Source organism: Gorilla gorilla, chromosome 16 (assembly GCF_029281585.2).
Source record: "Gorilla gorilla gorilla isolate KB3781 chromosome 16, NHGRI_mGorGor1-v2.1_pri, whole genome shotgun sequence".
Classification (NCBI taxonomy): domain Eukaryota; kingdom Metazoa; phylum Chordata; class Mammalia; order Primates; family Hominidae; genus Gorilla; species Gorilla gorilla.
This window is the reverse complement of record NC_073240.2, coordinates 21,219,145-21,241,614: the sequence shown is the minus strand read 5'-3', so window position 1 is coordinate 21,241,614 and position 22,470 is coordinate 21,219,145. Positions and strand designations below refer to the sequence as shown.

General features: G+C 37.1%; 1 non-coding gene and 1 pseudogene across 1 annotated transcript; one reads left to right on the top strand and one right to left on the bottom strand.

The window, feature by feature from the left end:
• Nucleotides 1–6,102: 6,102 nt before the first annotated feature.
• On the bottom strand, nucleotides 6,103–9,521 carry LOC115933072 (serine/threonine-protein kinase PAK 2-like; annotated as a pseudogene).
• A 12,481-nt stretch (nucleotides 9,522–22,002) lies between these two features.
• LOC115933073 (U6 spliceosomal RNA) lies at nucleotides 22,003–22,105 on the top strand. Its single transcript, XR_004069101.1, has one exon. It is a non-coding gene; the product is annotated as a U6 spliceosomal RNA (small nuclear RNA).
• The last annotated feature ends 365 nt before the right edge of the window (nucleotides 22,106–22,470 follow it).

Genomic DNA, 22,470 nt, shown 5'->3' with positions numbered 1-22,470 from the left:
CTCCTACTATTTGTTTTGAAAAATTTTAAACTTACAGGTTAAAATAATAGTATAATAAATATCTATATATCTTTTTACTTAGAGTCACCATTTGTTTACATTTTTCCATATTTTCCTCTATTTTAATCTGTCTACAAACATGTATACATAAACATACTAAATGTATATGTATACATGTATGTGTGTATATACATTCATATACTCACACATACACATCAATATTACTTTTCTTTTGTGAGGCTATTAGAGAATAAGTTTAGACACAGCATTTTTGTCCTAAATACTTCAGTATGTATCTTATAAGTACATGGATATTCTTCCACATAAGCGTGACATAATTATCACATTCAAAATTTAACAACAATAAAATTAAATATTTAATGTACAGCTCATTTAAAAATTGTCCCTGTGGTCCAAGTAATAACCTTCATAGCCACCTGCCCTTCCCCCATCCTTAATCCAACCATGAATGAAGCCTTCTGTTTAGTTACAGCAGAGACTCTGCTGTGGGAACCTAGATCTGCTTCTCTCATAGGGAATAACCTCAGGCAGCTAGGACCTGCTCTGCCTGTGGGGCTCACAGATTGCATGAAGTGCAAGGATGAGCTGAAAGTGTGGCTCTGAAGCAGCAACTGACGGGACAACTCTGAGGTCATCTACTTACCCTCGAGGGACTGAGGCAGTTCTCTCTGTGAGATTGCTGATATGCAACTGGGCTTGTCCTCTTTATTCTTCTTGGACCGACTTGACTTCTCACTTTCCTGTTTCTCCTGGGAACACTCGTAAGGAATGGCTCAGTGAATTTCCTTCTCAAGGTCGGCTTTGGGGATATATATTTACATATATGTATACATGTAACAAAACAAAGACCATTCCTTTTACAGATTGTTCTCAATTTGGATTTTTCTGATTGTTTCATCATGATTAGATTTAGACAAAATATTGTTGACAAGAATACTACATACCACATAAGTGATGTGTCTTCCTAATACAGGTTTTTGAAATTTTAAATTCTGATAACTGCTTTTCATCCAAGAAATTTCATTATCTTTTGGCCAGCACTCAAATGAAATACCGACATTCTTTTAAAATCGAATGTATTCTATTTTATTATGTTTTGCATTTCCCCTCGAGTTTCTCCTAGTTTACTCACCTCTCTACAGAGTAATAAAATTATATTTTTATTCATAAGAAAAAGAAAAAAACCTCATGCAACTAAAATTGCCTTAAATTATTCATCTCTCACACTATTCTTACTTTGATGTTTAATATTATTATTTTATCTGCTGAATCCCATAACATATATTCTGACATAAATCTGCAAATTGTTGAAAACAATTTACTTAACATTTCAACTACTTAAAATTTTATTTTATTTCAGCCACCTAGAAAAATAGTTCTAAATTCTACAAAACCAAAAAAAAAAAAAAAAAGGGATTTTTCTTGGACTCTGTTCAAAGTTTCAAGCCTACCATCAGATCTGTCCCAGACATAACTTCTCAGAAAGCTGTAATGGGATTTTGCCCTGTATAGTTTCACTGAAACAAAAAAGTGACAGCTGCTTCCCCTTCTTTCCCTTCCTCTTCCCTCTCCCCCACCCTCCTCCTCCTTCTCCTCTTCCTTCTTCTTCTTCCTTCTTGCACATGTCTGATCTCTTTTTTCTGGCCTCTAATTTAGCAGCCAGTGATTGGGTGACGAATGACTAATCTGAGGGTCAGAGCTTCTTTCCTGAAGCTTCCTGAAAAAAATCCCCCAGTAATTATAGGTTGCAAAAAACCTCTTCTACTTATTTAGCCATTTGCTCTTTTAGGTTCTCTTCATTTATTTCAAATTAAATGATACTTTCTTTTCTCCCAAAATTCAAACTGGAGTTTCTTTGACTTCCTTCAGGTGCTGCTACATTAATTCAATGCATGTTGCATTTTTAATGAATAATTTTAGGTAGTGAATTTCAAGTTCTGTATCAATTTCATTAATTCTACTTAAGTTGGGTTCCCACCAAAATGAACTTTCAAACATGTGTATTATTGTTTGGCCAAAAGCACCAAATGGGTGTTCAGCTTACATTCTAATGACTTCCCTTCCTTCCTTCCTCGCTCCCTCTCTCCCTCTTTTCCTTCCTTCTTTCCTTCCTTCCTCCTTTCCAGCATCAGCTTTAGCAAGGAGCCCTAGCAGAAGACACCAGAAGGTTTCCAGCTGACTTGTCTCTTTTGTTCCTAAACCACTACTAACAGCAATATTAGTCATCACTTCCCCCACTGCCCACTGTGCTATTTAAATCTCCCTCTTTGGGTATATTTTTTCCTAAGTTTCCTTTTTCACTCCATAGTCAGGGATGTGGGGGAAACACTCCAGGCAACGCCTCCCACACACGGCCACATAAATATTTATTCGTTTTTTATTTGTATCAATCTGTTCTGTACAGCCTGTACAGCTTTTCACTGCTGACATCCTTTTTATTATTTCAAATAACAGTTTAGTATGAGAGTTAAAAGAAACATATCTTTGTTCTTGTTCTGAATCATAGAAAATCTAAACCGTCACAGGCCAGTGAGAATGTATGATTCCCTTTTGAAACATTTAAGAGGCATAATTTTGACAGTCTTTGTTTAACAAAGACTTTGCTTTGTTTTGACAGTCTTTGCTCAGTAACTCTTATATGACTGGAAATTTTCTAAAGCTACCTTAGATCAGTTGATAGGCTATGTTTTCTCTTTCAATCTGTATGAATTCAGTAAATGTTTTATTGAGAGTTTTCTAAGCACCAGATGCTGTATCAGGTACTAGGGATGACTATGAAATGACTCAGCTCCCAAGAACTTTATAATAGGGCTTAAGCAGTGTCATAACTAATACAATCCTAATAAAAGCATGCTGTGTGTTCAGACCTAAAAGTTTGCTGTGTGTGTGCATTTAGGTAAACAGTTTCATCTCTCTGGACCCTAGCTCCTCTCTGTAAAATGAAGCAGTTGAATTCAATGATGTATTCTATTATATAACACCATAAAAACACTTGACCATACGGTGTGCTGGTCCTGGACCTGTTTGCACTCAGATCCATCCTTCTGCTCTGCCTTGTTCTGGGGGGAAGAAGTTGATCCTAGGCAGGGTGACTTTTTCAGGCTCTAGAGAATTTCTGAAAGGATTGAGTCAATAGGCAGCAGGAATGTATCAACCATGGAAAATTAGAGAGCAGGGTGAGGAGTGGTTTTTGGGGGAGGGAGCTATCAAGACACTCCCTCCTGTTTTCAGCCTAAGGTGGCCTCTCCAGTGGCTTTATCTTCTCTGTGACTCCAGCCCCCATTGTATCGAGGCCACCAGAGATCCAGTCTCCCAGAGTGGTCCTCTTGGTGCCAGTAATTGCATGTTTTCCTTTTGTCTCTCCAGCCCGAGAATGATAAAGACTTCCTGCTATCGTCAATCTCCCAGGATTATTTTAGAGCCCGCTGTTTAATTCTCAGCCTCTCCACTCTTCATGGACCCACCTCTGCTTTCCATTCCTTCCGCTGTGAACATTTGAGATGATTTCTGCTTTCTTGGTTAATCTATGGCTAACCACAGTGTTCACCTCTAATTTATTTTATAATCGAGAAAGGAAAATATGAGCATAGATACATTAAAGGAGCAGACCCAAACTAGCTCCTTGTATCCAAACAAAACGAAAGAAGGTTGTATCCAAACCTTCTTTTGATGCTGGTATCTATTGTTTGGTGCTTAGATACCAGCATCAAAGGAAGGTTTGTTTTATGCTTATTCTCATGGCCCAATAACGAGATGCAGATGAACTGGATAGAAGGGAGTTTATTTCTACAACTAGGTACAGAGAGAAGGCTGGGAAATATTGCCAGACCAACTGAAAATTATAAAGTTTTCCAGAGCTTATACACCTTCTAAGCAATATGTCTACGTGTAAGTATGTAAGTGTGCATTCATCTAAAGACATAAGTAATCAACTTCTTTTTTTTTTTTTTTCTTGAGACGGAGTTTTGCTCTTGTTGCCCAGGCTGGAGTGCAATGGCATGATCTCGGCTCACTGCAACCTCTGCCTCCCGGGTTCAAGTGATTCTCTTGCCTCAGCCTTCCAAGTAGCTGGGATTACAGGTGTGCACCACCATGCCAGGCTAATTTTGTATTTTTAGTAGAGATGGGGTTTCTCCATGTTGGTCAGGCTGGTCTCAAACTCCCGACCTCAGGTGATCCGCCTGCCTCGGCCTTCCAGAGTGTTGGGATTATAGGTGTGAGCCACCCCGTCCGGCCAAGTAATCAACTTCTAACCTATAACTAAAATCTGAGTACTGAAGACCTTCCTCTGGAGCCTTAGTAAATTTTCTTAATCTAAATGGGTCCGGGTGCCAGGGTGATTACCCTTATCTTGTCTCCTGCTAAATCATGGAGGTTCCTTTAGTCCCTAATAAAGCTTGTTTGTGGAGGTCTAGGGAGTTCCTTTAGACCCCCAATAAAACGTGCTTAATCCTAAACGGGCCCTGTTAGGAATTCCTTCGTTATCTCGTCATGCTTCAAGGCCCAGGGAAGACCTAGGCAAAACTCTTGGTGGGCTCTGTTACATTCCAGCCTTTGTATGAGGACATTGGCCCCATCAGTTTTTAATATTTATCTTAACCACTCAGTCAGTGCTGAAACAGTTGTCATGGAGGCCTGCCTATTCAGCTGTTAGTGAGACCTGGCCTGCCACACTTTCAGTCAACTATTGAAGGACACACAAGATTCTCTTTTATTATTATTATTATTATTATTAAAGCTGCCATGTTGAATCTCTTGAAAGTTAAGGCCCACGTAAATCGAGGTGGGGGAAACCTTTAGTGAACTACATCACTCTGTGTGCTTCCTGGTTCTTAGGACAGATGACTTTATTACAGCCTCTGAATCTATCAAATGTGTCCATTTTTCACCAGGAATGTTAATTAAAAATAAAATTATAGTGATAAATGTATTAGCAACCTAAAGTTTGGTAAGAGAAAGATATGTAAAAAACCTCTTTTTTAAAGACGAGGCTTAGGCATCCTGCTTCTTCTCCAACTCTTTTATCTCCATTTCCTTTAGGTTGGTAAGATACTTTCTTTATTTCTAGCAATTTCACCAGAGAGGTTAACAATCAAACTTACGGTGGTTTTACTTTAAAATGATAGGTAGGCAAACTTGTGGAGATACTCTTTTATTTAATTTATTCATTAAAAAAAGAGGTGGGATGAAAATCCACCCATTCCCACTACCCCTTACTTTGGGTATGGGTGTGAGAGGGGAGAAGTTCATGGTGATTGGGTGACAAGGAAAGTGATAGTACCATTGCTGATACAGGGAGAGTCCCAGAGAGAGAAACTAGCTGGAGGTTAGAGTATCACTTTCCTGTGGTAGGTGGCTTAAAACAGACATTTAGTGGATAAAACAACACACATTTATTTACTCACAGTTCCAGAGGCCAGAGTCTGAAATCAACATCACTGGCCTAAAATCAAGGTGACAGCAGGGCTGTCTCCCCTCTGGAGGTTCCGGGGGAGAATCTGTTCCTGACCTCTTCCGGTGTCTGGTGGCTGCCAGCATTCCTTGCCTTGTGACCACATCACTTCAATCTCTGCTTCTATGGTCACACTGATTTTTTCCTGTTCTTTGGTGAAGTTTCCTTCTCAATCCCTCTTATAAAGAGACTTGAAATTGCATTTAGGGCCCACCTGGATAATCCCCAGGAAAATCTCCCTGTCTCAAGATTCTTAGTCACATCTGCATAGTCCCTTTTGCTATGTAAAGTAACATTCACAGGTTCCAGGGCTTAGAATGGGGACATCTTTGGAGGCCTTTATTCAGCCTACTACAGTCAGATAAAGCACACAGAAAGGCTGGTGTGGGTTTTATTTGTATGTTGTCTCTGAGTGTTTTCAAGGTTAAGATCTTTCAAGGACTAAAGAATATTGGTTAATTCCTAACATCCTGGGCTATACAATTAGTGTAGAAAGAATACGCCCTTTTGGGGTGGATGAGTCAAAATACTCACACTTTATTAAAACCATTATAGTGAATTGTACTGTTTGTTCTGTGGATGTTACAGAAAAAGCCATATTCTCTGTATAGTGTAAAGCTTAGTCATGCCTATTAAAGATATTTTGTCATTCCGGAAATTCTGTTTTATCTCCTAGATGTATGTTACAGTTATGTTAAAGTTTTATGTAAAGTTTCCTTTCCTTCCTAACAGTTTTTATTTTATGTATTTCCTCAGTGTATGGATTGTTTGTGATGCTTATGTTTGCACTGCGCATTGTAACTTTTACAGGTGTATAATAATCATTTTATCCATTTCATATTTTTTGCCATGATACATGATGCTGTGTCTGATTCTAATATTTCTACCTGTCTATTCCTCTAACTTTTCTATGTTCCTTTTGACCAGGGAAACTTTTGAATCCCTTTATTTTCAACATTTCTTTGTCAATTTGTTTATACATGTGCTTCTTATAATCAGTAAATTTAAATTTTTACCTTTTGATATAATCTGATTTTATTTGCCTTTTATTGTTATCTTTTAAGCCATTTATATTCACTATGCTAAGTCAGGTATAGTCTTATTTTGCCATTTTATTTTATTCTTTGTGGTTTATACTTACTGTTTTCTTCTTCCCTATACATTATATGTCATTGTAGCTCTTCTTTCTTCCTGTTAGTTATTTTTTCTACAAATTTTATTCTATATTCCCATTTGTAGAGTGCACATTTTTGTTCTACAGTTATATATACATATATTCACATATGCACATTATATGTATATAAAAATATACATATACACAGAGATTAGCATATATATGTAATTTTCAACCCATTATAAGAATGGAAGACTATTACTGGTTCTCCTATATAAAAGACTTATCACACTTTTACTTTCCTCTTCTCTACTCCTCCTCAACATGTATTAATTAATTAGTGTTTTAGGTCAAATTCCTGGTATTAAAAATATTACTTTTTATTTTGTTCATTTTCTTTCCCAAGAAATATATTTGATACAAGAATTACATAACATATTGATGTTAAAAACTAGTAATTATTTATTAATGTGAATTTTAATGGGTGCAGTACACATAATCAATTTTTAATATCATATTACCTCTTGAGATGTAACAGTTTTATTTATTCTTTTAGTCAGCTGTGGTATTTTCTCAAGTATCAGAGAATTATTTCCCCCATGAGTGGTAAATGGATACTTGCATTTTCTGATTTCCTCTCACTTGAATAAAAGTTTGATTGCCTGCAGAATTTTTTAATCTGAATTCACTGATGGATACCTGGGTTGCTTCTACTTTTTAATTATTCTGAATAATGCTGCTGTGACATAACACAGCCTTATGTTTGCCAACATAAGGAGCTACATAATTTCTATTACACTTACCTAGGCATGAGAAACTCAAAAGCAACTCAAAAGGAGCAAGTCCAGGAAAAGGAAAGCTATGAAGGAGACAAAGACTAGCAGATGAAACAAATACTCTGAAAAACTCCAATCTGCCATTCAAGTATTGGAAATACCCCAAAGGGGACAATGAATGGGATCTATTACAACAAAGTCAGCAAAGTAAAACGCAAATCTCACATATGATAAATGGCCCTGATAGGCGGTCTGCTGAAAGACCTAAGGCTAGTGATTCAGTCCACAATTCCTTTTGGACCCTAAAGAAGGGGTTCATATAAAAGTCATACTTTTCTTTTTGCAATTTTCTCTTGGTTGTCTTCAGAGAATAGTCATTTGCTTCTTTCATTCAGGTTATGCAGACCATTTCTTTAAACCCCCAAAAGAGTAATAATTTTCATATACTAAAAGGCTTCTTGTAGAAAATGGAAAAAAGAATATGAGGCCACAGCAGTGATGTTAACGGTTACTCTTCATTGCTTCTTTAGCTGCCATGATCAGTGGTGTCAAGCTAGATAACAGTTTGGCTACTTTCAGGAAAAGATGCTGTAATAATTCTTTGGCTGAACCCCTTTTTTCCACATCTGTTTCCAAACATCGATTTAAGAAATCCCGAAATATTGGGGAAAGTTTCTCTGGATTCTGAAGTTCTGGGATTCCATTAGTTGCTATTAGGCACAAGGCCCTCAAGGGATTTTCACTGAGGTATGGAGGCTCTCCTTCTACCATCTCAGTAGCCATGATACCCAGAGACCATACATTGACTTTAGGGCCATAAGCCTTCTGTGTGTAACCACTTCTGGTGCCATCCAGTATGGCATTCTGACCACGGTACTGCGTTTGCTCTGCTCAGGGGTGATCTGGGCACAGAAACCAAAGTCAGTGAGCTTAACCGATCCTTCCATTCCCAAAAGTACACTGTCACTTTTGATGTCTCTGTGGATCACTTGATTAGCATGTAAAAACTCCAATGCCTGTAAACTCTCTCTGCATACAGCGGCAATCTGTGCTTCATCCATGCAGGTTTCTGTTACCACATCAGTGTGTGACCCCCTAGCAAGGTATTCCATGACCACAAACAATTCATCTCCTACCAGGTAACTGTCCAAGAAGTTAACTATGTTGGGATTTTTTAAATCTTTCATTACCAGAATCTCATTAATGATAAATTCCTTCTTTGGCTGTTTCTGTAAATTAATTCATTTGATAGCAACCTTCTGTCCCAGTGCAACGTCAGTAGCAGTGAAAACTGTACCAGAAGCCCCTTGTCCAATTTTTTCATATCTTGTATATTTTTTTCTTAGGGTCACCTATGCTCACAATAGTTCTTAATTTCTCCATAATCTCTTCATCTGTCATCTTAGTCTTCTTTTTCTGTTTGTCTAAAGACTTGGCACCACCATCAACATTTGAATCACCAACTGGTGCAGGAACAGGGTCAATTACAGACCGTGTGTAAATTGATTTCATATGATCCGGTGGTGGGGCAATAATGGGAGGGCCAGTCTCTTCATCATCATCCTCCTCCTCTGTCACTACTGCGGGTGCTTCTGTTCCCTCGGCATTCAGTGCTGGTGTTCCAGAAGGGAAGCCATCTTTCTCAGGAGGAGTGAAACTCGGATACTTCTACTTCACTGTGTTGGAGTCGTAGAACTTTAAGACATCCAGCACAGCCTGAAGATTCTTCTTTTGCTCTAGTTTGGTGATATTTGAGGTCTGTAGTAATCGAGCCCACTGTTCTGGCATGCCAGTGAATTCTCCAGTAACAGCATCAAAGCCAACATGGATGGTGTGTTCAAAATCAGATGGAGGAGAAATTTCTGGCCATTCCTTTTCTTTCTTTTTACTTCCTTTCTCTGTGCCTGAGAATATGGAGATGATTTTATGCCTGGGCTTTTTCTCCTCTGGAACAGAAGGCAAAGGTTTCAAACTGTGATTGGCTGACAAAGGGTCTTTGCCTCCAGTGCTAAAGATGGTGCTGCTCATTCGCACGGGAGGTGCTGGAGGCTTGTCTTCCAGTTCTCCGTTATCACACATGATTCAGAATTATGAAATGGCCCCAGGTGAGGCAAGTTCCCCACCCCAGTGAGGCGCCTCGCTCAGAGCTCCTGGGAGGTTGCGGAGGCGCCTGATACCAAAACAGAGATATAGACCAATGGAACAGAACAGAGCCCTCAGAAATAATACCACACATCTACAACCATCGGATCTTTGACAAACCTGACAAAAACAAGAAATGGGGAAAGGATTCCCTATTTAATAAATGGTGCTGGGAAAACTGGCTAGCCATATGTAGAAAGCTGAAACTGGATCCCTTCCTTACACCTTATAAAAAATTAATTCAAGATGGATTAAAGACTTAAAGGTTAGACCTAAAACCATAAAAACCCTAGAAGAAAACCTAGGCAATACCATTCAGGACATAGGCATGGGCAAGGACTGCATGTCTAAAACACCAAAAGCAATAGCAACAAAAGCCAAAATTGACAAATGGGATCTAACTAAACTAAAGACCTTCTGCACAGCAAAAGAAACTACCATCAGAGTGAAGAGGCAACCTACAGAATGGGAAAAAATTTTTGCAATGTACTCATCTGACAAAGGGCTAATACCCAGAATCTATAATGAACTCAAACAAATTTACAAGAAAAAAACAATCCCATCAAAAAGTGGGTGAAGGACATGAACAGACACTTCTCAAAAGAAGACATTTATGCAGTCAGAAGACACATGAAAAAATGCTCATCATCATTGGTCATCAGAGAAATGCAAATCAAAACCACAGTGAGATACCATCTCACACCAGTTAGAATGGTGATCATTAAAAAGTCAGGAAACAACAAGTGCTAGAGAGGATGTGGAGAAATAGGAACACTTTTACACTGTTGGAGGGACTGTAAACTAGTTCAACCATTGTGGAAGTCAGTGTGGCGATTCCTCAGGGATCTAGAACTAGAAATACCACTTGACACAGCCATCCCATTACTGGGTATGTACCCAAAGGATTATAAATCATGCTGCTATAAAGACACATGCACACGTATGTTTATTGCGGCACTATTCACAGTAGCAAAGACTTGGAACTAACCCAAATGTCCAACAATGATAAACTGGATTAAGAAAATGTGGCACATATACACCATGGAATACTATGCAGCCATAAAAAATGATGAGTTCATGTCCCTTGCAGGGACATGGATGAAGCTGGAAACCATCATTCTCAGCAAACTATCGAAAGGACACAAAACCAAACACCGCATGTTCTCACTCATAGGTGGGAACTGAACAATGAGAACACATGGACACAGGAAGGGGAACATCACACACTGGGGCCTGTTGTGGGGTGGGGGGAGGGGGGAGGGGGGAGGGATAGCATTAGGAGATATACCTAATGTTAAATGATGAGTTAATGGGTGCAGCACACCAACATGGCACATGTATACACATGTAACAAACCTGCATGTTGTGCACATGTACCCTAAAACTTAAAGTATAATAAAAAATAAAAACATACAACCAAACAAAAAAAAAGAATGCTGGAAAAGCACAAATGTAACGTTTTATGTGGTGGGACAGCCCTTTCAAAAGTGTTTTCCACTGCTTATACTGATGAAGGTAGAAAAAAATTTCACCTATTTTAACTCTTCCTTTAAAAACTTCTTTTTGGTGGCTCATGTCATGCATACTCCACAAGTCCTGGAAGTTAAATGCTCTTAAATATTTGATGGTCTGGTCTTAGCAAAATGGCAGGTTTTTACTTCTACATTTTTAGCTATGTTTTAAATTATTTGTAATCCAGACACTAAAGTTTTATTTTGTTGTGAATTGAATCTGGGCAGAGTGTACAAGGGATCTCTCTGTATTATTTTTACAACTACATGTGAATCTATAATTATCTCATCAAAAATTCACTGAAAAAGGTATCATGGAGCCCATGTTTGCTGTTACCATCTTTGCTCCTCCCAGGTTACGATGCCCCGTGCCTCTCAGTGCACAGTGAAAATGCAGTAGACGTTTTTGATGTGAGCTCCATGGAATGGATCCAGACTGTCCCCTTCAACAAGATAATTTGACCTTAAGATTATGCAACTAATGAGTTAATGACTGAATCGCGGAAACAGAAATAATCCATTGTACATTTACTGTAATGGGTACTTGCTAATTTGGAGGCTTAACAAAGAGTATAAAAAAAAAAACCCTACAAAACATTATATTGATTAATTGCATTACTAGTACTAGAGCCATTTGTGACATCTAGTTCCATTATATAAAGTAGTATTGTTATAAATAAATATATTATTTATTTATACCATACAGCACAGCAGTTATTTCCCATATTCAGTTTAAAGTTACTTTGTTTATCAGTAATTACTTTATCAGTAATTTTTAGTTACCAGTATAATTTGTTCCTTTTATACTTACCAGTATAAAAAGGAACACTTTACAGGGTAAAAGGAACATTTTTACAGGGTAAAAAAAGAAAAAAGCATATAGCCAAGGCTGTGTTTCAGATTCTCAATAGGATTTCACAATGGTGATGTTTTGCAAAACAAGGACATTGACAGTAACTCCATCTACTTACCTTAGGCAGATTTTCCTAGTTTTACTTTCACTGTATGTGTATTAATGTCTGTATAATTCTACCACCTGTGTGAGTTCATGTATCCACCACTAGTCAGTATACTGAATGGCTCCAGCACCACGGTGGGTCCCTCAACAGCCCTTTTATAATCACACCCCCTCCCTCTCACCTCCTCCCGCTTTCCTAACCCCTGGCAATCAGTAACCTCCATTTCTAAAATTTTATCATTTCAAAAATGTCTAACAAATGGCTTTATATAGTATTCATGATTAATTTTATCTGCTAAGTGCAAATTTATTTTTCTAAAGAAAACAAACTTTGGATTAGAAACCCAGGAGAATCCCATTACAATATTCTTATCATATAGCAGCTACATCAAAAAATTTTTGGAATATATACAGTTCAAATAAATAGACTAAAACAAGTGATGCCCATCAGTCAGATGATAGAGTAACTTCAATTCATATGGCCCAAGTCTGACAAAAATGCATTCTAACACCTGCATCTAACACCAGCTTTATTGAATAATTCCATCACGTTTCAAAATCTGTGTCTCCTAGACCAGTTGAGCTCACAACAAAAAGCAATCGTAGAGAGTCAGAAAAATATATGAAATTAGTGAACAAAACAGTGAAACCTTCCAACCAGGAATGTTTTTGGAACTTTCTTTGCGAATAATAGTTCCTTATGGTTCCTAAATATTCAACCTCCCAGCATGAATGTGTCTCCCATCAAAAGAGCCACAGAATAAACACAACCTCTTTTTTCAACATCCCTCTTCCTATGCTCACGTCTCCCATCTCTTTCCCTTGTCTTACAGCCAAATTCCTGAAATTGTTACTGATATTCTTTGCCCTCCACTTCCCACCCCTATTCACACCTCCATCCAGGGCAATCTGACTTACACCTTAATCACTCCATTAAAGCTGCTCTCACACAAGTTATCAGCCATCAATTGTGAAAACCATCTGACCTGTTTGTCTCTTCTTGGCTGCCCAGCGACACCTGACCCTTCTTTCTTCAGCCCCCACGCTGCTGCTCCCTCGATTTTCCCCACTTCCCTGAATTCTCCTTCCCTGTTTTCTCTGCTCCTCTTCCTCCGGTCGAAGCCCTCTTCCTTTCTCACTCTGCTTACTCAGCATGTCCAAAGAGTCAGGCTGACACTACCAGAAGCGAGTCATCGATTTTCGCGTGACAAGTGGGATGGCTAGAGATTGTGTGCCATGCACAGTACTGTTCATGAAGTGTTCCTACAACCAGGCTTTAGAGCTCCTTCCCCATTATAGGAAATTCAGGGCATAGAAGTGAAGCAGTATCATGAGGGAGAACAAAGACAGGTGCAGATTGTGGGACATTATGAAGGACAACAAATCAGTGGCAGGGAGGACTGCTCAGGATGAGAGGACCTTTGTGAGAAAGTGGTGTGCAGGGTGGACCTTGTCAGGATTCTGATTCCAATAAAGAGACTGCAAAAAGAGAAATACTTGTGATAATCAAGTATGTATGACTGTGGACTATGTATGGGATGATAATCAGAATCATTGAGCACATCTTCAGGAGCGATCACAGCAATGTGATTATGGGAGAAAGTGTCCCTACTTTTAGTGATACATGTTCAAGTGTGTAGAGATGGAACAACATGATGTCAGGGATTTGACTTGAAATATTCCAACAACACAACAACAAAGAAAATACTTCAATGGTCACATCTCTTCCTCCATACCCGCCTAGATCTGCTCCACCTTGTGTTTTATGACCTCAGAGTCTATCAGTGGCCTCCGCTCCTTTGCTCAAGTTGGAAACTTGAGAATCATTGCTGATTCTCTTACACGTCAGCTTCCACTTCCAACCAAGTGTGAAGCTTTTGCAATTTTATCTCCTCAATATTCCTCATATCCTCTCCTCTCCATCCCCACCGCTACTATCATACATAATTTTAATTCACAATTTCTCCCGTAACCCCCTAACTGGTCCCTTAGCCTCCAGTAAGTAGTAATTGAATTCCCTTAATTACTAGTGGTGTGGAGCATTCATTTGTGGGCTTATTTGCCACATGTATCTTCTTTGTTGAGGAACCTGTTCAAATACTCCGCCCATTTTAAAAATTTGGGTTGAGTTGGGGAGCGGTGGCTCACACCTGTTATTTCACCACTTGGGAGGTGAAGGTGGGTGGATCACCTGAGGTCAGTTCAAGAGTAGCCTGGCCAACATGGTGAAACCTCGTCTCTACAAAAATACAAAAATTAGCCAGGCATGACGGCGGGTGCCTGTAATCCCAGCTACTCGCAGGGGTGGGGATGGGGAATTGGGAGGCTGATGGGGGAGAATCGCTTGAATCTGGGAAGCTGAGGTCACAGTGAGCCGAGATTGTGCCATTGCACACCAGCCTAGGCAGCAGAGCAAGACTCCATCTGAAAAAAAATAAAATTTAGGTTATTTATTTTCTTATTATTGAGTTTTAAAAATTCTTCATACATTCTGGATACAAGGTTTTTTTGTCATATCTGATTTGCAAATATTTTCTCCAAGTCTGTGGCTTGTTTACTTCTCTTAGCAGTAAATTTCAAAGAACAGAAATTTTTAATTTTATCAATTTTTTATTTTTATTTTTATTTTGAGACAGAGTCTCACTCTGTCGCCAGGCTGGAGTGCAGCGGTGCGATCTCGGCTCATTGCAACCTCCGCCTCCCAGGTTCGAGCGATTCTCCTGCCTCAGCCTCCCGAGTAGCTGGGACTACAGGTCCCAGCTCGTATAGCCAGCACGCCCAGCTAATTTTAGTATTTTTAGTAGAGAAGGGGTTTCACCATGTTGGTCAGGACGGTCTCAATCTCTTGACCTTGTGATCCACCTGCTTCTGCCTTCCAAAGTGCGGGGATTACAGGCATGAATCAACGTGGCTGGCCCCAAACTTTTATCACATTTTTAAAAGTTTTATACATTGTGCTTTGATGTTGTATCAAAGAATTGTTTGCCTTATCCAAAATCAGAAAGATTTTCTTCATTGTTTACTTTTAGGCACTTCCTAGTTTTAGGTTTACATTTAGTTACATGACCTATTTTGAATTAACTCTCATATATGCTAAGAAATATAGATAAAAGTTCATTCTTTTGCATATGGTTATCTGAGGTTCTAGCACAATTTGTTGACAGCTTTTGCAGCTTGTTGGAAATACTGTATATATTAAAGCAACAGAATAGAGGATCCTGCAATATATATCAGCAAATGTATAAACAGACACATAGATATAGAGACGGATATACACAAAATATTTTTGTATCTGTATATACAGTTCTGAATTTCATATCATATATATTATAGTTTTATTGTTGAAATCAGGTAAAGTTAATTGATCAAATTTGTTCTTTTTTCAGTTATTTTGGCTCTTCTAGATCGTTTGCATTTTCTTATGAATTTCAGAATCAGCTGTCAATATCTACCAAAAAATATTAAAATCCTGCTAGAATTTTGACTAGGATTGTGTTGAAACTATCTATCAATTTGGGGAACATTTATGTTTTAAATATTGGTTTCCAGCGCATGAAGACAGTGTATCTCTCCATGTATTTGGGTTATCTTTAATGTTTCTCAGTATTCCACAGTTTTCAGTGTACAGGTCATGCACATCTTTTGTCAGATTTATTCCTAAGAGTTTAATATATTTTGATGCTACTTTAAATGGCATTGCTTTTAAAATTCCAATTTCTGGTTATTCATTGCTAGTATAAAATGCAATTGGTTTTTGTATATTGTTCATGTATCCTGCAACCTTGCTAAACTCATTTATTAGTTCTAATAGCTTTTTTTGTATTTTATATTGAATTTTCTACATAGATGTTCATTTTGTCTATGTGCAGTTTTGCTTCTTTCTTTCTATCCTGGACATATTCTATCTCAGCTTCTTGTCTGGCTAGGATTTCCACAACAATGTTAAATGTAAGCGTGGTGAGAGCAAACATCCCATCTTGTTCCTGATAAGACAAACGAGAAAGCATTGAGTGTTTTGTTACTAACAATGATGTTAGCTGTAGGATTTTTCACAGATGCCTTTTATCAGGACGTGGAAGCTCCCTTCTAAATGTTCCAAATGTAAATATATGACTTCATCAAATGTGTTTACTGCATCTATTGACATGATCATTTATTAATATGGTGCAATACATTGATTGATTTGAGGATGTTCAACCAACCAACCTTTCTGAGATACATTATATTTGTCCACGGTACAATATAATTTTTATGTATTGTTGGAACTGATTTGCTAACATTTTGTAAAGAACTTTTATATCTAAATTCAAAAAGAATATTTGTTTATAGTTTTTTTGTAATATCTTAGTCTAGCTTTGGTATCAAGGTGATACTAGCCTTATAAAATAAGTTGGTAACTGGTTCCTACTCTTCAATTTTCTGAAAGAGTTTAAGTAGAATTGGTAATATTTCTTCCTTAGAGGTTTGAACAAAAAACTTCAGAGAGGCAATCTGGAGTTAGAGTTTCCTTTGTAGGATGAGCATTTAATTAAAATTCAATTACTTCAATAAATATAGAGTTATTCAATTATCTGATTCTTTCTTGAGTGAGCTATAGCAATTTGTATCTTTCAAAAAAATTGTCATTTCATCTCAGTTACAGAATTTATTGGGTAATGCTGTACACAGTATTCCCTTACTCCATTTTTAATTTTTTACAAAATCTGTGCTGATATAGTTTCTTTCATACCTGATATTAGGAATTTGTCTCTTTTTCGTTTTGATGATCAGCCTGCTGGAAGTTTATAAATATTTGGTTTCATAGATTTTTCTCTATTTTTTTTTGTTTTATTGATGTTCACTCTGATCTCTAGTATTTCCAAAATTGTTTTTTGTGTTTAATTTGCTCTTGTTTTTCTAATTATTAAGGCAGAAGCTGGGGTAGCTAATTAATCTAAAATCTATTCTCTTTTCTACTATAGTGTTTAATCCCATAATTTTACACATAAATGTTGCCTTATCAGCATTCCACACATTTTGAAATATTGTTTTCACTCTCACTTAGCTGAAAATGCATTGATTTCTCTTTTGAAATCTTCTTTAGCCTTTGCAATATGTAGACATGTGTAATTTATCATCCTAATACTTGATGTTTTTCCAGAAAAGTTATTATCATTAACTTCTAATTTATTTCCAATGTGGTCCAAGAACATACTTCATATGACTTAAATCACTCCAAATATTATGAGACTTGCTTTCTGGCACAGAATGTATTCTATCTTGATAAGTATTCTGTGTTTGCTTGAGAAGAGTTTATATTATGTGACTTTCAGGTGGACTGATTTATAAATATCAATAAAATCAAGTTATTTGATAGTTTTATTTTTTTAAGTCTGCTGTATCTTCACTGATTTTTTTTCTACTTGTTCTAGTAATTATTGATAGTGAGTATTGTAATCCCCAACTATAATTGTGGAACTGTCTATTTCTCTTTTGAGTTCTATTGGTGTTTGTTTCATTTGTGTTGAAGCTCTGTGATGACATATGTAGTGCCTGTTATTCTTAGAATTATCATGTCCTCCTGAGAAGCGGACCCTGTTCTCCTTATAAAATGACATTCTTCATCCCTGATAATATTCTTTTATCTGATGTCTACTTTATCTGATATGAATATAGCCACTCCAGCTTTCATTTGACTCATGGTAACTCTTTTTCAATCTTTTACTTTTAATATGTTTGTATCTTTACATTTAAAATGTCTTTCTTACAGGCAGCATGTACTTGGGTCTTCATTTTTTTCATCAAAGCTGACAATCTCTACCTTTTAATTGGGATGCTCAGAACATTTAACAAGATTTTTGAAATGGTTATGTTACACCTGTGATCTTGTTATTCATCTTTTACTCAATCCATCTGTTCTTTGCTCCCCTTTCCTGTTTAGTGCCCTGTTTTGGATTTTGTTGTTGTTGTTGTTATTCCATCTCATCTTCTTTGTTGGCTTATATGATAACAAAACTTTTTGTTTTGTTATTTCAGTGGTTGCTTTACAACTCTAAGTTACTGCAGCCTACTTTCACATGTTATCTTACTTCACGTGTGGTGTAAGAACCTTCCAGTAACATGCTTTCATTTTTCCTTTCCTGGCCTTTGGCTATTGTCCTGCATTTCACTTACACATAAATTACAAACTACACAAAACACTGTTGTTATTTTTGTATAAAATTCAATTATTATTTCAAGATTTTTTAATGGAGGAGTCTTATACATCTTCCTATACAGTTACTTTCCAGAGCTCTTCATCCTTTATTACAGATCAATATTTCCATCTGATATCATCTTTCTTCTGCCTGAGGAGTTCCTATTTTATTTCCTGTACAGCAGGTCTGCTGGTGATACATTCTTACAGTTTTTTTCTGCCTGGATATATCTGTATTTCCCCTTCATTTTGGAAAGTTATTTACACTGGTTACAGAATTCAGAGTTAACAGTATGTCCTCTTTTAGAATTTAAAATATTTTTCCTACATCCTCCCAGATTCTGGTATCTGTGATGAGAACTCTGGCAGCATCCTTTGTTAATCTTTATGTATGGTGTGTCCCATCCCTCTATGTCTGTATCACTAGGGTTCAATACTTTGATTACTATGAACCTTTGTGGAGTTCTTCATATTTCTTATAGGTGGGCTTTACTGAGTTTCTTGGATAAGAGATTTATAGTTTATATCAAATTTGAAAACATTTTGGCCATTTTTTGGTATTATTTTTTCTGTCCCTCCTCTTTTCAGTCCTTCTAGGGCTCAAATTACATGTACTATTGGCTGCTTGAAGGTGTTCTACAGTTTAGTTTCTTAAAATCCTTTTACTCTATTTCCTTTTGGATAATTTTTATTGCTATGTCTTGTATTTGGCAATGTTTAATCTGCTATTAATCATGTTCTGTGTATTTTTCATCTCAAATTTATAAGTAAGAGTTTTTGGGTGGGCATGGTGGCTCACACCTGTAATCCCAGCCTTTTGGGAGACTGAAGTGGGCTGATAATTTGAGCTCAGGAGTTTGAGACCAGCCTGGGCAACAAGACAAAACCCCGTGTTTACAAAAATTAGCCAGGTGTGGTGGCACATGCCTGTAGTCCCACCTACTCAGGAGGCTGAAGTTGAGGATAGCTTAAGCCCAGAAGGCAGAGGTTACAGTGAGCCGAGATCACGCCACTGCACTCCAGCCTGGATGACATAGCCAGACCCTGTCCAAAAAAAAACAAACTTTCATAACCAATTATATAACCATTCTACTACTTAGAGGAACAAAAAAGTCAATAATTCACGATTTAAAAGCTACTAAAAACATAAAATATAAAACTATGCACTAAGGAGTTTTATATATAAATTTACCCATTAAATAAATATGTGTATGTACTTCTTTAATTTAAAAAATTCTAATGACTTACAGTTTATACCACAAGATTATTTATACAAACAGATTATTCTCATTCCAGAGTGGGCTTTTTGGGGGATGAAGTTTACTAAGCAACTTACAATGTTCTGTGAAAATCATCAGCTTTCTCAGGTTCTGTAGTAAAGTTATGAAAGTTCTAGGCACCATATCTTTTTAAACCATAAGAAAATACGAGGGCACATGTGTGTATGTATGTATGCATGAATGCTTTTATGGCAGTTTTATTCGTAATTACCAAAAACTGGAAACAACCCAAATGAACTGGGGAATGAATACAGAACCTGTTGTACATCCATACAATGGAATGCTACTAAGCAACAGAAAGTAATTACTGATACATAAAAACATGGATGAATCTCAAAATACATTAGGTTAAATAAAAGACGTCCGTCTCAAGAAGCCACATACTGAGTCAAGCAGGGGGATCCCTTGAGACCAGGAGCTTGAGGCCAGCATAGGCAATATAACAAGACCTCCCATTTCTATTAAACAAACAAAAATTAAAACAAAAAGGCTAAATACTGCGTGATTTTGTTTACATGGAATTCTGAAAAGAAAAAAAAAAAAGACAAGACAGAGAAAAAAACAGATCAGTGGTGGCCAGAGACTAGAGGTAAGGAAATGGGCTGACTATGGAAAGGGTCATGAGGAAATTTTTTGAGAAACTACTCTATATCTTGATCATCATGGTGGTTGCACAACTAGATGTGTTTCCCAATCTTACAGAACCATATTCAAATATACCTTAATAAAGATAATTTTCAACCATACATAAGATAGAATAATAATTATTACTCTTATACTAAGACGAAATAGATGCTGCTTAAACCACTGAAGCAAGAACACTAAACCTTGGTCTGATCTGCCTCCAAGTTTGAAAACTCCCTTCCATTAACATTTTGCCTAAAAATTAAACAATATTTGTAAATTAGTCACAAAATCCTTTAAGATTAAAATATACATATATTCTTAAAGAAAACTACCTAGTGCTTGCAACCAAGTCATTTTAGGAGAAAATTAGCTTTGTTAAGAAGGGAATAAAGCCCAAGTAATAAATATTAACATCCATCTTTTCCAGAATCATGATGGTCAAAACAATGAGACTCTTCTCCTAATTTTGGTTCAAAATACCAAAATTTTTACTTCAAAAACTCTCTAACAGATTAGTATAAAATCTTAACATTTGCCTAAAAGTCTTTAAGTATTTTCACATAACTAGGCAGTATAACAAAAAAAGAGCACAGGCTTAGGCTGGATGCAGTGGCTCACACCTGTAATCCTAGCATTTTGGGAGGCCAAGGCAGATCGCTTGAGTCCAGCAGTTTGAGACCAGTCTGGGAAATGTGGCAAAACCCCGTCTCTATAAAATACATTAAAACATGGCCCATACCTGTAGTCCCAGCTACTTCAGGGGATGAGGCAGGAGGATGGCTTGAGCCTTAGAGACAGAGGCTGCAGTGAGCCAAGATCACGCCACTCACTCCACTCTGGGTGATAGAGTGGGACCTTTCTCAAAAAAAATATTTTTTTTAAAGCACAGGCTCAAGAACTCAACCCACCTAGGCAAGTTATTTAACCTAATTTTCCATCGATTGTATCATCAGTAAAATTGGGATAATTTTACCTACCTCTAGGAATAATCCTAGACTATTACATGAGTTAATACATGTTTTATAATAAATCACAGGGTAATGCCTGGCATAGTTAACTAAGTCTTAATACCAACCTAACATAAATGAATGACACCAATAATCACCAGCTGTGTAGTCTTTGTATACCACAGTTCTGCTCTGTAAGGTAAGTGGCCTAAATTCAATGGCCTAAATAAAGACCTATCTAGTAATACTACTCTATATTCCTATTATTTTACCTGAATTGCACCTACCTAATTCAGTTTGCAAAAGAAAGGTTAAGTATTATACCTCTTATATATAACAAAGTGAACTATAAATAAGTTAAATGACTTACCCAAAGAAACAGTAACGTGAAGGCAGAGCCAAGATGAGGATTTGGTATTGAGACTCCTTAAAACTTTGTCCTCTCCAAAATTTTTAGCCCTCCATGAATTCCTTCCCTCCTAACAAAGATCCGGGTATAATGCACCCCCAAAAACCTCCAATTTAATAATTTAAAAATTTCATTAAGCTATACATTTGATTTGTGCACTCTTCTGTATGTTTTATATCATAATAGAAAGGTTAAGTGGCTTATTACTTAATACACTAGTATTCACTTGTATTCACATATGAATACATACACTTGTATTCACATATGAAGAGAAGTAGTGGAAAAGTTACATCAAAAGCTAAAAGGTGACAAACTAAGCAGATTATGTTCTTTAAAATTTTGTGAGAGGCAAAAGTTTTTAACTGAGGTATATAATACATGTACAAAGAAGTGCACACTTCCTAAGTCTACTATTCAATGATTCTCATAAACTGAACACAACCATGAAATCATGACCCAGATCAAGACAGAGAACATTACCATCACACCTACAATCTCCCTTGTCCTCACCACCAAAGATAACCATTATTCTGATTCCATTCCCATCTGTTAGTTTTGTCTGTTTTTTAAGCTTTACAGAAATGGAGTGCTCGCTTTGGCAGCAAATATACTAAAATTGGAACAATACAGAGAACATTAGCGTGGTCCCTGCACAAGGATGACATGCAAATTGGTGAGGCTTTCCATCTTTTTTATTATTACAGTAGTCTGTATTATTTCATATCCAAAAAATGATCAATATGAAGAATGGGATGAACTAATTAATACCGTGATTGAAGACAATAGCATTATTTGCCTGGGAAACTAAAGACAAAACAACTGGAAAACTACTAAAACTGTTAAAGGAGTCAATTTGCTACTTATGGAATAAACACATACTGTATTCACAGTAACATATATTATGGAATTAAAATCACATTTCTGGCTGGGCACAGTGGCTCACATCTATAACCCCAGCACTCTGGGAGGCCAAGGTGGGAGGATCACTGGAGCTCAGGAGTTCAAGACCAGTGTGGGCAACATAGTGCAACTTCCAAAGAATAGGACTAACTCCACGT